At 47.4% G+C, this 13,279-nt stretch overlaps 1 protein-coding gene across 1 annotated transcript in view; it reads left to right on the forward strand.

Annotated features, from left to right (window-relative positions):
• The first annotated feature begins 2,726 nt into the window (after window positions 1-2,726).
• Window positions 2,727-13,279, forward strand: part of CAPN15 (calpain 15) — a 178,761-nt gene continuing 168,208 nt past the window's right edge. The window contains exon 1 of the mRNA XM_060260829.1: window positions 2,727-2,758. The gene's annotated coding sequence lies outside the window, so the exon portion shown is untranslated. The remainder of the gene's footprint in view (window positions 2,759-13,279) is intronic.

The raw sequence follows: 13,279 nt of genomic DNA on the forward strand, positions 1-13,279 counted from the left end.
GCCCTTAATGGCTTTGGGCTAGGGAACTTGGACATTATGCAGGCTGCCAGTCAAGATCTGCCTCCCAAGCTCGGCTCTCTGTGCCCCTCGCCTTCCGAGGTGGGTGGTGTACAGAGACAGGGTATTATCTGTGGTGGCACTTTTGGGACACTCTCCTTCTTGAGGCTCGCCTGGCCCCCACTTTTACTTTCTTTTAGGTGCCAGAGTAATTTTTTTTTTAACCCAGGCTTTTAATTTTTAAAAATTTTATCAACTTTTTAATCATCTTTTTTTCTGCTTTATGAATAGTTCTTATGCAGCTCATGTCTAACAGCTTGGTTTTTCTCCATACTGTGTTCTTTAATTGCAAGTCACCTTGAGCAGGCTTTTGAAGAAAAACAATTTTTTTAAAAAAACACATCAGTTTAGTCCTCTTGCATTTTCCACTATTGTCAGAATGTATTACGATAACTTCTACTTCCACCCACATTACTGAAAGGTTTGATGTTTTCCTAAGAGCTGAGTGGCTTTTTTTAATGGAGTGGAGGGTGTTCAGTGAGACTTTGCTATAGATTGAGGGAAGGGATACTTAGAGTTTAGCATTGTTATAGTGTCTGTACATTGCACTGAACAGTTCAAAACAGCTTGCCCAAAGAACCCATTAATCTTCACAATAATCCTCTAAAGGAGCCTCTATTACTGAGTCCCCAGTAGCAGAGGAATTCTCTAACAAACCCTCGTTAAAATCCTGCCTGATTTTTTCTATTTGTCTCTGCTATGGTAGGAATAGCTCTGATATTGCAGCAATTGCTTGAGCCCCCTTCAAAGCTTCTCCTTCTTTATGCCTCATAAGAATGACGTCTTCCGCCTCAGCTGAAGGCCTGGCAGAAGAGCTCTGTTTTGCAGGCCCTGTGGAACTGCAACAGGTCCTGCGGGGCCCTGATCTCCGAGGGAAGCTCACTGAAAAAACCCTGGCCCTAGTTGAGGCAAGTCAGATGCCTCTGGGGCTGGAGACCAGTAGCTAGCAGTCCAAACTCTTTTAAAGAGCACAATAAGATGGGGATAAACCCATTAGAATAACTAGATGACTTTCCACATTATGATGTTGGGTAATTCTGATGCCCAGAGCTGGTGCCTGGCATCATGCAGATGTTGAGTCGCTGACTGTAAAGACCTATGGGTCTCATAAGGGAGGAGGCAGTCCTGAAGGTATGACAGTATTACAATGACAGTTTTATACTAATGGTCTTGGACTCTCCAGGTTCAGCCTTATTGTCCCTTCAGTCCCTCTAGGGGGGCTCTGCCTTTCCCCTTTTCAAACAGCTCAGCTGCAGTGCTAAGTGCTGCTCTGGGCTGTAATTGGAAGGTTTAAGAGCATAGAAGGAGGGACGCTTGAGTAGACCAGGCCCAACTGCAGAAAGATATAAATATTGTAAAAGGACAAATAATGTGGGCAATGCAAATGTCGATCATACTCTTGCCCATTTGCATTCTAGAGGTTCTTCTGAAATACGACGAATTACCCGATGTGCAGTGTCAAAAGACCATTAGCGCAGCTCTGGGGTGCAGCTTGTTTTGCAGTTCCCAGCTCTTGGGGAATTTTTTCGCACTCTGCGTAGGCTTTTAAGAAGCCCAATCCTAGACACTGAGAATGATTTCATTCATGGGCTGGCTCCTCCAAAGACACATCGATGCGCCACAGAATGTGACTCCGGGCAACAAAGCGTGTGTGCACACCTAACCAAGCTGCACGCAGGTGTGTCTTAGCGGTGCATCTAGCGCCGTTCCAAATAGTCCTTGAGTAGCCTTCTGTACCTTTGCGTCTACATCTGCCTGTTTTTTTTGTTTTTCCCATTGCACGCCCCTTTCTGTGTTGTCATTGTGACTCTCGCTTACTGCCTGTGGTCTGAGCGCTGATTTGCACGGGCCTGTCCTTTTCCTGCTACTTTTGCAATTAATTTTTGGTGTGCGTGCTTTTTTTTTTCCTCCCCTACTGCGGCGACTGCAGCAAGCGAAAGCCTCTGTTCCAGCAGCTCGGAGCTGGCGCCAGGCATCACACAGAGCCCCGCCCCCGCCTCCAGCTGCGCCCCAGGTGAGCGAGACGCCCGCGGCACAGCTGCTTGGCTCAACGGGAAGCGCGAAGGACCCTGGGAGTTGTAGTTTCGAGCGCGCGACACTTTCCTTCAGCAATGCGCCACTGACACAATCCAGGCGACCACCGCCTCCATCAACCCCCTCTTCATTTCCTTCCCCCACCAAAACCCCCCAAACATAGACAACCCCACCTTTATCAACCCAATTAGGTCCCGAGAAGCGTAAGACCCTCTCCTCCCGTTAAGACCACATCTCCCAGGATGCATCTCTCCTGCCCACCGCCACATCCGCTTTTTTTTTCTACTCACCTTCGCCAGGCCCTCTGGGCTTTGTAGTCTCCCTTCGGTATTCACGACGGCTTTTACGCTGCCGGAGGCGGCGGCCGCCGAGGAGGCTGCGCTAAGTGAATGGCGCAAGGGGCCGGCTTCTGGACTCCGAGCGGTGCGGAGGGGCAGGTTTCTGACTCCGCTTTCGGGGGGGGCTGAGGCAGAAAAGAGGAAACGGTTTTTCCTGGAGGAGTCGGGAAACCCGGGCGGGGTGGCGGGAGGGTGGGGGTCAAAGTTAGTCAGCCGCCCGAGGCGGGGCGACGGGGAAAGAAGTGCCGGGACCGAGGCGAGAGAGGGCGAAGAAGAGCCGAGCGTGCGCGCCTCAGTCCATCAACCGCCGCCGCCTCCTCTCAGCAACGGTCAGTCTGCGCGCGACCCGCGGGGGGAGGTGGGAAAAGAACGTTGGGGAGTCCTTGGCGGGTGCCGGAGGGGGTGGGGGGGGTGGGGGGAGGGAGAAAGGGCCGGAGCGCGCGCGCGCCCCCGTGGAGAGGAACGGGAGCGCGCCCTCAGGGCTGAAGGAAAAGCGCCGAGCTAATTGTGACCCCCTCTTTTAAAAAAGCAGTGGGGGGTATGAAAGGGGTTGGGGCAACTACAATTTCTGGGTCTCTTCCAGGAAAGGATCTATGTAGGGAGAATGACAGCATTTAGGGTTAACTGAGAAAAGGGGAGAAGGTTAAGCCCCCCCACCCCACTAAAGAAGTAGGAATTGAGGGGGGCTGTTCTCCTTTAGCAAAATCAGTGGGGGGTATTAAAGATGTAGGAATGGGGGGGGGGCTGAAAGAAGTAGAAATTGAGGCGGGAGCTGAAAGAAGTAGGAATTGGGGGGCATGAAAGAAGTAGAAATTGAGGGGAGAGCTGAAAGGAGTAGGAATTGGGGGGGGGCTGAAAGAATTAGAAATTGAGGGGGGAGCTGAAAGAAGTAGGAATTGGGGGTATGAAAGAAGTAGGAATTGGGGGGCATGAAAGAAGTAGAAATTGAGGGGGGAGCTGAAAGGAGTAGGAATTGTGGGGGGCTGAAAGAAGTAGGAATTGAGGGGGGCTGAAAGGAGTAGGAATTGGGTATGAAAGAAGTAGGAATTGAGGGGAGCTGAAAGAAGTAGGAATTGAGGGGGGCTGAAAGTAGGAATTGGGGGGCTGAAAGAAGTAGGAATTGAGGGGGGAGCTGAAAAGAGTAGGAATTGAGGGGGGCTGAAAGGAGTAGGAATTGAGGGGGGCTGAAAGAGGTAGGAATTGAGGGGGGCTGAAAAAGGTAGGAATTGAGGGGGGCTGAAAGGAGTAGGAATTGAGGGGGGCTGAAAGGAGTAGGAATTGAGGGGGGCTGAAAGGAGTAGGAATTGAGGGGGGCTGAAAGAGGTAGGAATTGAGGGGGGCTGAAAAAGGTAGGAATTGAGGGGGGCTGAAAGTAGGAATTGGGGGGCTGAAAGAAGTAGGAATTGAGGGGGGTATGAAAGGGGGGGCAACTAGGATATCTGGATCCTTCCCAGGAAAGAATCCATATAGGGAGAATGGCAGCATTTAGGGTAGGAAAGGGAAGAAGGTTAAGCCCCTCCCCTCACCAAAGAAGTAGGAATTGAGGGTGTGTGTGTTCTCCTTTAGCTAAATATTGGGCAGAGGGGTATCTCTCCCTCACCCCACTTCAGGGGTAGACTGGGGGTGCTCCGTGGGTGAATGGTGAGAGGGGGAGGGGGTACTTAACCCATTGCTTAGTATTCAACTAGCTTTGAAATGGAGTGTGGAAAGGGGGAGCTATTTAACTTTCTCCCTTTCCCCCAAGTTCTAACTAAAAGGGGAACTGACTTTTTCTCTGGGTGGGAAAGTCTGAATTGGAGGTGGGTCTTTAACCACCACCCCCCTCGTCTCCCATTGCTCAGTTTTAGCAAAAGGCAAACAACCCCAGTTTTTTATTAGTTGTCAATTTTCTGGCCATGGTCTTGGTATTGTAGAACCTGATGTTTCGCCAGCAGCTGTGACTGGCATCCTCAGAGGTATAACACAAAAGGTTAGAGTTCTCTCTGTGTCAGAGTGAGAAGAAGATGGTAGGCAGGTAATTTTTGTCTCTGAAGCGGGGCCTGTTGAACCTTCTCTTGGCTGAGTGTTTGGCTGGGGGCAGTTGCTTGCAACTCTTAGCCTGGAAATGGAGAGGGGTGGGTGGGAATTTAGTCCCCTCCATAGGATTGTCACGTCCAGGCTGGGAAGTTCCTGGAGATTTGGGAGTGGTGCCTGGGGAGGACAGGGACCTCCGTGGGATACAATGCCAAAGAGTCCACCCTGCAAAGCATCCCTTTTCTCCAGGGGAACAGATCTCTGTAGTCTGGTTATGAGCTGTAATTCCAGGGGATCCCCAGTTCCCACCTGGAACATGGCATCCCAACCCCTCCATCTGGCTCAGAGTGCCCAAACACCTTTGTTTCCCTAAGACCAGGGATCAGTGGATTGCCTCCTGTTCCATCTGGTCAAATGTACTGCATTAAGACTGCTGATTTGTGGAAGGCTTCATTTCGATTTCCTGTATGAGTTCATACTGTTTGCCTGTTGTTCTTCTGTCATGGAACTGGACTAGGAGTGTATGGAGTTTCCTAGGTGGTTTCTCTTTCTGTCCTGGCAGCTGGGTAAATCCAGACTGGCTTAGATCCAGTGAGGAGGTGGTACCGTATGCCCTTTAGCTGTATCAGGATTGTTACTTTGCCATTTTCTCCATTATAGAACTCAAAGTGATTTATTGAAGGGGGTCCCATCCAGGTACTGATTACAACCAGCCCTCTCAGCTTAAGTGAGATGGGTTTCTAAAGTGCCCTCCAGCCATATCTAGATGTTTACATCCAGAACCCAGCTTTCTTCCATTTAAGGCAGCGTATATAGCAGGCGTGGTGAAACTGCGACTCGGGAGTCACATATGGCTCTTTCACACTTATTGTGTGGCTCTTGAAGCCCCCGCTGCCCTGTCTTGGAGAAGGCATTTGTCTCTTTAAACCACTTCTCCAAGCCCAGCCAGCAGCTTGAAAATGCATTTAATGTTAAAGTTGCTTTCTTTCTACCTCTCTCCCCATCTTCCTCCCTCCCTCCCTCCCTCCCTCAAGCATCTGATGTCCATTCTGTGTGGCTCTTATGTTAAGCAAGTTTGGCCACCCCTGGTATATAGTGTTACCATTCTATCCTGGTGCTGATCAGATCTTAATCTGTTTGGCTCCAGCAAGAGGGATCAGTATTTTGTGCCTCCAAACCGTGTCTGGATGGTTGAGTTCATAATCCCACCTTTTCCCGTAAAGGTAGCATGCATAGGATCCTCATCTGAGCTTTGGTAGGATTTGGACCTTCTTGGTTTCAGCAAGATGGGTTTCTTAGGTGCCCTGCAGCTGTATCTGGTTGGATTACATTGATAGCTTGCTGTTTTTAATCATGATGCTGAAGGTTGCGTCTGTGGATTCTCAAAGTCTTACCCAGGTATGGCCAGACCTGTTTAGACAGATACCTTTTCTGAGGTATCCAACGTAATCGTGGATTGTTCATGGAGAATCAAGTCCAGAACTATTTTGAGGATTCGCTTGTGTGTGAGTGGAGAGCATTAGCAGGCTACCAATTAAATAGTGATGGGAACAGAAGAGTGTGTGAAATGCAGTCCTAGAAAGTGCCCCAGAGCTATCTTGGCTGGACTTCAAAGAACTCAGTCTCTTCTCTGCTTCTCTGTATTGGAGATGCTCTTGGTCAAGTCATGGTTTTCTGCTACACTGCTTGGCACATAACATCTTCCGCTGCTTCTATCCTTCCTTGTTGTGCTTGAAGAGTGAGATAAAACAATGTTTACCCCCACCCCTTTTTGGTCTCTATTGGCAAGAAGAAGGTGGCGTATAAATAAAATAAATAAATCCTTTCCCAGAGTCTTCTCTGTATCCCTCGTTTCAAAAAGTGGGGAGGGAGAATCCTGGAGACCCTTGAAGTGAGAGACGCTGTGCTGTCAGCGTTTCTTGGACACCCACATGAAGTGTGAGCAAAGTGTTCCTTTTCTGCCTTGGAGTCAAACCTCTTTGCTCATCTGTGCGCAACTGTTCTCGTTGGCTCAGTGAGTATAGGTGAGGAGCCAGAATGTCCTGATGACTTGACAGACCATGAGAACGAAAGAAAGTTTAGAAGCGGTCAGTCCTTTAGATATGTACCTGACTGCTCTCCCTGCTTGCCTGCGTGTAATGTGTTCTTGATTTGAAACTTTGTGCTTCCCCCTTTTCAAGACTTGGGGAGATGGGGAATGTATTTATATTGTGCGTGATGTTACCAAAACATTGTATAAATTAAAAGGGAAAGACGAAATAATTCTATTCAAGAGTAGTTCTTGAAAGAGCTCTCTCTAAGCCCCTCCTACCTCACAGGGTGTCTGTTGTGGGAAGGGCAGGGAAAGGGAAAAGAGATTGTAAGCTGCTCTGAGACTCCAAGTAAAGGGCAGGGTATGAGTCCAACTCTTCCAGTTTAGTGTAGCGGTTAAGTGCGTGGACTCTTATCTGGGAGAACTGGGTTTGATTCTCCATTCCTCCACTTGCAACTGCTGGAATGGCCTTGGGTCAGCCATAGCTATGTCCTTGAAAGGGCAGCTTCTGGGAGAGCTCTCTCAGCCACACCTACCTCACAGAGTCTGTTGTGGTAGGGGAGGTAAAGGAGATTGTAAGGTGCTCTGAGACTCTGAGATTCAGAGTATGGAGCGGGGTATAAATCCAATATTGTCATCATCTTCCTCTTCCTCCTCTAGTGAATTTTTGTACTACCCTGTAGTGGATGGAGAATAGAGGGGGCCGGACCAAGACAAAACAAAGATGAAAAGATAAATAGTTCAAAGGAAAGGATATTTAATGATTGTATAAACCTACACATTTTGCATGCAGCTTCATCGGGGGAGTCTTTCAGATGCTTTGTTCTCTGTATACACTATAGCAAAACGCGTAGGGATTACACAACCATTAAAGATTCTTTCCTTCGCACCATTTTATTTATGTATGTATGTATGTACTATTTGTCTTTTCATCTTTGTACTACCCTGTAGTGAACATTATTGTTGTGCCACAGTAGAGTTGAGCCTTGTTACTGCTTTGGAAGAGTGCAGCAGTTCCCGTACAGGGATAATCCAGGCCTCCTAAACCTATTTTGGAGGCTGGGAAGTGTTCCTGGCGCCTATAGTAGAAGAAGACTGCAAATGTATGCCCCGCCCTTCTCTCTGAATCAGGGACTCAGAGTGGCTTACAATCTCCTATATCTTCTCCCCCCGCAACAGACACCCTATGGGGTGGGTGGGGCTGAGAGAGTTCTCCCAGAAGCTGCCCTTTCAAGGGCAACCTCTGCCAGAGCTATGGCTGACCCAAGGCCATTCCAGTAGCTGCAAGTGGAGGAGTGGGGACTCAAACCCGTTTCTCCCAGATAAGAGTCTGCACACTTAACCACTACACCAAAGTAGCTCTTTGTAGGGGCAGAATGAGAGCATCAAGTCGAAGCAAAGTGCCTGCCTAAGGTCAGGCAGCGATTCACAAACAGAGCGGGTACAGGCTACCTGTCCTGGATTCTTCTGCTCAGATTCTTTGGGTTGATGTCATTTTCCAGTTAGAGAATTCCAGGTTTTATTGAGCTGGGTTGTATGTTGGCTTGGATAGCTGTTTTTCATATCCATGCATGCTACTGTGGAATATGTATTTTTTAAATTAAAAAAAAGACTTTCATGAGGAAGCTACCTTTCTGGCTTGTACATTATAGTCCATTAAAACCAGCATGGTGTCGTGGTTAAGAGCGGTGGACTCTGATCTGGAAAAGCGGGTTTTGTTTCCCACTCCTTCACATGAAGCCTGCTGGGTGACCTTGGGCCAGCCCCAGTTCTTTCCGAATGCTCTCAGCGCCACCTACCTCACAAAGCGCCTGTGGTGGGAAGAGGAAGGGAATGTGATTGTAAAATGCTTTTAGAGACTTCTTAAAGTAGAGAAAAGCATGGTATAAGAACCTACCCTTCTTCATTTGAAAACCAAAAATCCCGGTGTACCTTAACTTTACTAAAGCTGTGATACATTAAGACGCGGGATAACTGTGTTTTGTAAAGGGTTCCTCACAGTTCATGGTTTCTTTGTGCATCAAGGTTTTATATGCTGTAGGCCAGGGGTGGCCAAACTTGCTTAATAATAAGAGCTGCATAGAATAAAGAGAGCCAGTTTGGTATACTGTTTAAGTGTGCAGACTCTTACCTGGGAGAACCCGGGTTTGATTCCCCACTCCTCCACTTGCAGCTGCTGGAATGGCCTTGGGTCAGTCATAGCTCTTGCAAGAGTTCTCCTAAAAAGGGCAGCTTCTGTGAGAGCTCTTTCAGCCCCACCTACCTCACAGGCAATGTTCCCTCTAAGCTGCAGAGTCTTGTGAGCAAAAATTCTACTTTGTGAGCTACTGTTATTAAAGTTGTGAGCAACTGGCATTAAAGCTGCAAGCTACTGCATAAATTATTGTGCTCTGAGGTCATCTTTCCTGAGCTAAGACAAAAATGTGTGAGCTGGAGGTTAAAAATCTGTGAGCTAGCTCATGCTGACTCAGTTTAGAGGGAACACTGCTCACCGGGTGTCTGTTGTGGGGGAAGAAGGTAAAGGAAATTGTAAGCCACTCTGAGACTCTGATTTAGAAGGGCGAGGTATAAATCTGTAGTAGTCTTCTTTTTCTTTTTCTTTTTTTTCTTCATCTTGTCAGATGTTTGAGAGCCACAGGACATGAACATCAGATGTTAGAGAGCTGGTATGAAGGAAAACAAATAGATGAGGAGGAGGGAGGTGGATAGAAAGCAACTTCAGCTTTCAATGCATTCTCCAAGCTGCTGGCTGGCTTGGTTGGAGAGTGTTTTAAAGAGACAAATGCCTTCTCCAGGGTGGTGGGGGCTTCAAGAGCCACACAATATGTATAAAAGGACCACATGTGGCTCCTGAGCCACAATTTGGCCACCCCTGCTGTAGGCCCTCATGTGTTACTCAGAGAGCACATGTATGTGCGTGTGTGTACACCAGTAAGCAAGTGGCCTTTGCATCCTGGCTTAAAATTAACACCCAGTGCGTGTGCTGATCTGTGTTCTTCAAATGCTTTGCTTGTCCCCGTGACTATTAAAAGCCACACTGAACGAACATTTTAGTGGTTTTTACAGCTTGTTTTGCAGGCAGTTGCTGTCTGGGATGTAGCCAGTCCGTGACTTTTTGAAAATATGCTTCTGCCGCTTCTGCCATATGAGTGTCTTTTTTTGCGAACACTGGGAAATCATGAGGGACTACTTGAAATCAAACTGCTTGCAGATCAAGAAACATACACACTCTCTCTTATTCTTTCCTCTCATCCAAGACAGTTGTGCTTTCCCTAAAGAATACTCTTCTCAGAAAGCAGTGTCTTGTACCTTTCTGAGGGGGCTGACTCTTACCAATTGATTGCGCCATTTGGAGACTATGCTGGTGTTAAGAGATGTTGGTTGTGTTTCCCTTTTTCTGCGGGGTGATTTTCTGCAAGCAGTGCCCTAAGTCCATAAAATAATAAATGAAGTTATGGACATGTTGAGAGATACTGTGGTCTGTTGGTGAGAGCCAGTTTGGTGTAGTGGTTAAGAGTGCGGACTCTAATGTAAGAGGACCAGGTTTGATTTTCCACTTCTCCAAACAGCTGCTGGTGTGATCTTGGGCCAGTCATAAGTTCTTCTCAGGGCTGTTCTCTCAAGAGCAGTTCTCAAAAAAAGAAGACAACTGCAGATTTATACCCCACCCTTCTCTCTGAGTCAAGCTTACAATCTCCTTTACCTTTCCCCCCCACAGCTGACACCCCGTGAGGTGGGTGGGGCTGAGAGGGCTCTCAGAGCAGCAGCTGCCCTTTCAAGGACAACTCCTGCGATAGCTATGACTAACCCAAGGCCATTCCAGCAGCTGTAAGTGGAGGAGTGGGGAATTAACCCTGGTTCTCTCAGATAAGAGTTCGCACACTTAACCACTACACCAAACTGACTCTCAAAAGAGCTCTCATAGCCCCCCCTGCCTCACAGGCGATGTTCCCTTGAAGCTGAATTAGTGGGAGCTAATTTTTTTTTAGCCTCTGGCTCACACATTTTTGTCTCAGCTCAAGAAAAATAGTCCCAGAGCAAACTAATTTATGCCGTAGCTCACAACTTTAATGCCAGTAGCTCACGAAGTAGAGTTTTTCTCACAAGACTCCCCAGCTTAGAGGGAGTATTGCTCACAGGGTGTCTGTTGCGGGGAGAGGAAGGGAAGGAGATTGTAAACTGCTCTGAGCAAACCATGGGATATAAATTGAATCTCCTCCTCCCGCTTCTTGTAAAAACCGAAGCGCCTGATGGTTTAATCTTTTTATGGGTTTTTGCTTGAAAGAGGGAGTCAAGGATCCTGAATTATTTGGAATCAGTGACCAATAATGTCTCCTTCCCATTGTGATACTCTCTTTGCTTGTGTGCTTAGAAGCATATGAGTAACTTGTCTATTAACCAAGTATGTTTGGAAGGGGTAATTCTTTGTGTTCTTGGGATTTGTTGATCCACTGTAGAACAATGGGTGGTGTTGACCTGGGACCCAGGTTCCAGTCCCTCCTCATTGAGGTCGCTAACAGGGTGGGGTGACCTCGTGTCAGTTGCTACGTCTCAGCCGGGCCTACCTCGCCAGATTATTGTGAAGGCAAAGCAGGGTTATTCCATCTGTGTTACTCAGAGCCAGGATGGTTTACGAGTGTAATGAACAATAAACTTACGCAAGCTGGCTATAAGAATGTGATGAATAATAAAACTTATTGTTAGCCCAGTATAGCCAGGCTCTCCAAAATCAAATGTTAAGAGTAACAGGAACTATTGAGGCTTTGTCTTTGGGGCGTGGCTGAGGCCCTCGGCTGACTTAGGGCGCTACTCACATGTAGTTGGCATGGGGATAGATGCCCTCGTTGCTGCATATTGCTTGCTACTCTAGGATAGTGGAGTTCCTTCCTTTGTTAACCATGTTTTTTTGGTTTGGGAATTTTAAATGTTATCCCTTTAATGTTGTTTGTGCTTCTTAACAGGAGCACTTTTGGGTTTTGCTTTCTCAAAGGTTGAGGTTAGAGGACTCAACTTTCCTGTCTTCCATCGTTCTTTTTTGGTTCCTTACTCAGCTCTTCCACATGATTGTCCTGCCAAGGATATTTCTTTTGTATCTTTTATCTACCCACAGTGCTGTGGGACTCGTCAAGACCCAGTGTCTTAGCCTGCCGTGTTTCGTTTGTGATTTTTTTCCCTGACAACAGACCAGAGACACTTCTTGCACCGGTTGTCTTTGGCCAGAGTCTGGGATCTGGCCCATTTCTCTCCGATTCTTTAGTCATCCATATTGCTTGCCTCCCAGATGAGTAATTTGGGAGATATGTTCTATACGTGATTCACGCTTCTTGTTTGCCTTCTTTGAAGATTTCCTTATAAGAACCTAGATGTCGAAAAGGTCTGTCTCTGGGCCAGATTTTAAACTGGCTGAAAAGGCGCTTCATAACCTAGAATGCTGAGGCTTGACAGAGGTGTTCAAGCTTAAAGTACATTGCTAACCCATGCCTGGGTTCGTCGGTTTGTTTCATGGGCTTCGACCAAAGATCTAATATTCTACTGCAGACCAACACAGCCATGCTCTGAAACAATTTTGTCTGTGTTTCTAGGAAGTCCTGTTGAGTGCAGTGTAACTTCCAAATGAGCTGGCATAGAGCAGAGCTGTTTTTAAGCTCAGGTCTTCCTCCAAGGAGAGCAAGTTGAAAAGGGCAGAGGACCTTTTATTGAAGGAAGGAGCACCAGTTGTTTGGGTTAACTGCCTCTGCACATGGAATAACAGGTGACTGTTCGTGTTGAGCACATGACAACTGCCTTGCACTGAATCAGGCTGCTGATTCATCAAGGTCAATACCGTCTACTCAAGATTGGTAGTGACTCTCCAGCGTTTCTGGTAGACGTCTTTCACATCACTTCTTTTACTTGGTCCTTTTAACTCCAGATGCTGGGGACTGAACCTGGGATCTTCTGCTTGTCGAGCAGATGTTCTCCCACTAAGCCGTAGCCCCTTCCTGTGTTGTTTCATGGTTCCAGAGCGATGCAGGATGGAGTTAAAAAGCGTTTTAGCGTACGAGATTCAACTGGGCCTGATGTGGCCGTAAAACGATTGCTGTGCAAGTTTTATTTCTTTCTGAATTCTCTCTCCCACACAAACAAAACTCTCAATGCGATGCAAAGGAAATTGTGATGTTTGGGGAAATGCTTGTGTGGTCTTTAGATTTGCATAGTGGTGCCAAAAACAGGAAGTACTCTCGCCCATTTCCTGTTCAGCGTGGAAGACTATGATGGCTAGGAGTGAGAGTGAGCTTGAAGCAGAATAGGGGGAGGGGCCTATCTAGCCCATTTCTTACCAAAACCTCTTACTGGTTTACTTTAGCCAGGAAGCCTCTCTTGAGAGTTGTTGAACTTGTTAGTTGGAAAGGTCCACATATCTCTATGAGTTTCCTTGCCTGCCGTCAACCCGCCCTTTCTTGCTTAGATTCCCAAAAGGTTTTCTCTGCAGTGTTGTGACGCGCACGCCTGTGTGTGATTCGCAGCTTTCCAGTTACATTAGAAGCATTTAAGCCGTCTGCCTATGTCTCTTTTTGTCAGGTCACAAGGGGCACCAGTTTCCTGGTATTTTGCCCCATGTTACAAGAATTATTTGTGCCCATCCGCTTTCATCACGGCTCGCTCAATGTCAAGCCATTGTTTGAGGGGCAAAGGGGGAAGTGGATGTTGTCTTGTTCTCCCCCCACCTTCCTGCCCTTTACAGGGAGGTGGGAGAAGGGAAAATGCCAAATGCTAAAAGGCGCTTAACTGCCACAGGGAAGGGATGGTGAAAAAGAAGATGTAC

The sequence above is a fragment of the Heteronotia binoei genome, chromosome 20, assembly GCF_032191835.1.
Source record: "Heteronotia binoei isolate CCM8104 ecotype False Entrance Well chromosome 20, APGP_CSIRO_Hbin_v1, whole genome shotgun sequence".
NCBI classification, from domain to species: Eukaryota; Metazoa; Chordata; class Lepidosauria; order Squamata; family Gekkonidae; genus Heteronotia; species Heteronotia binoei.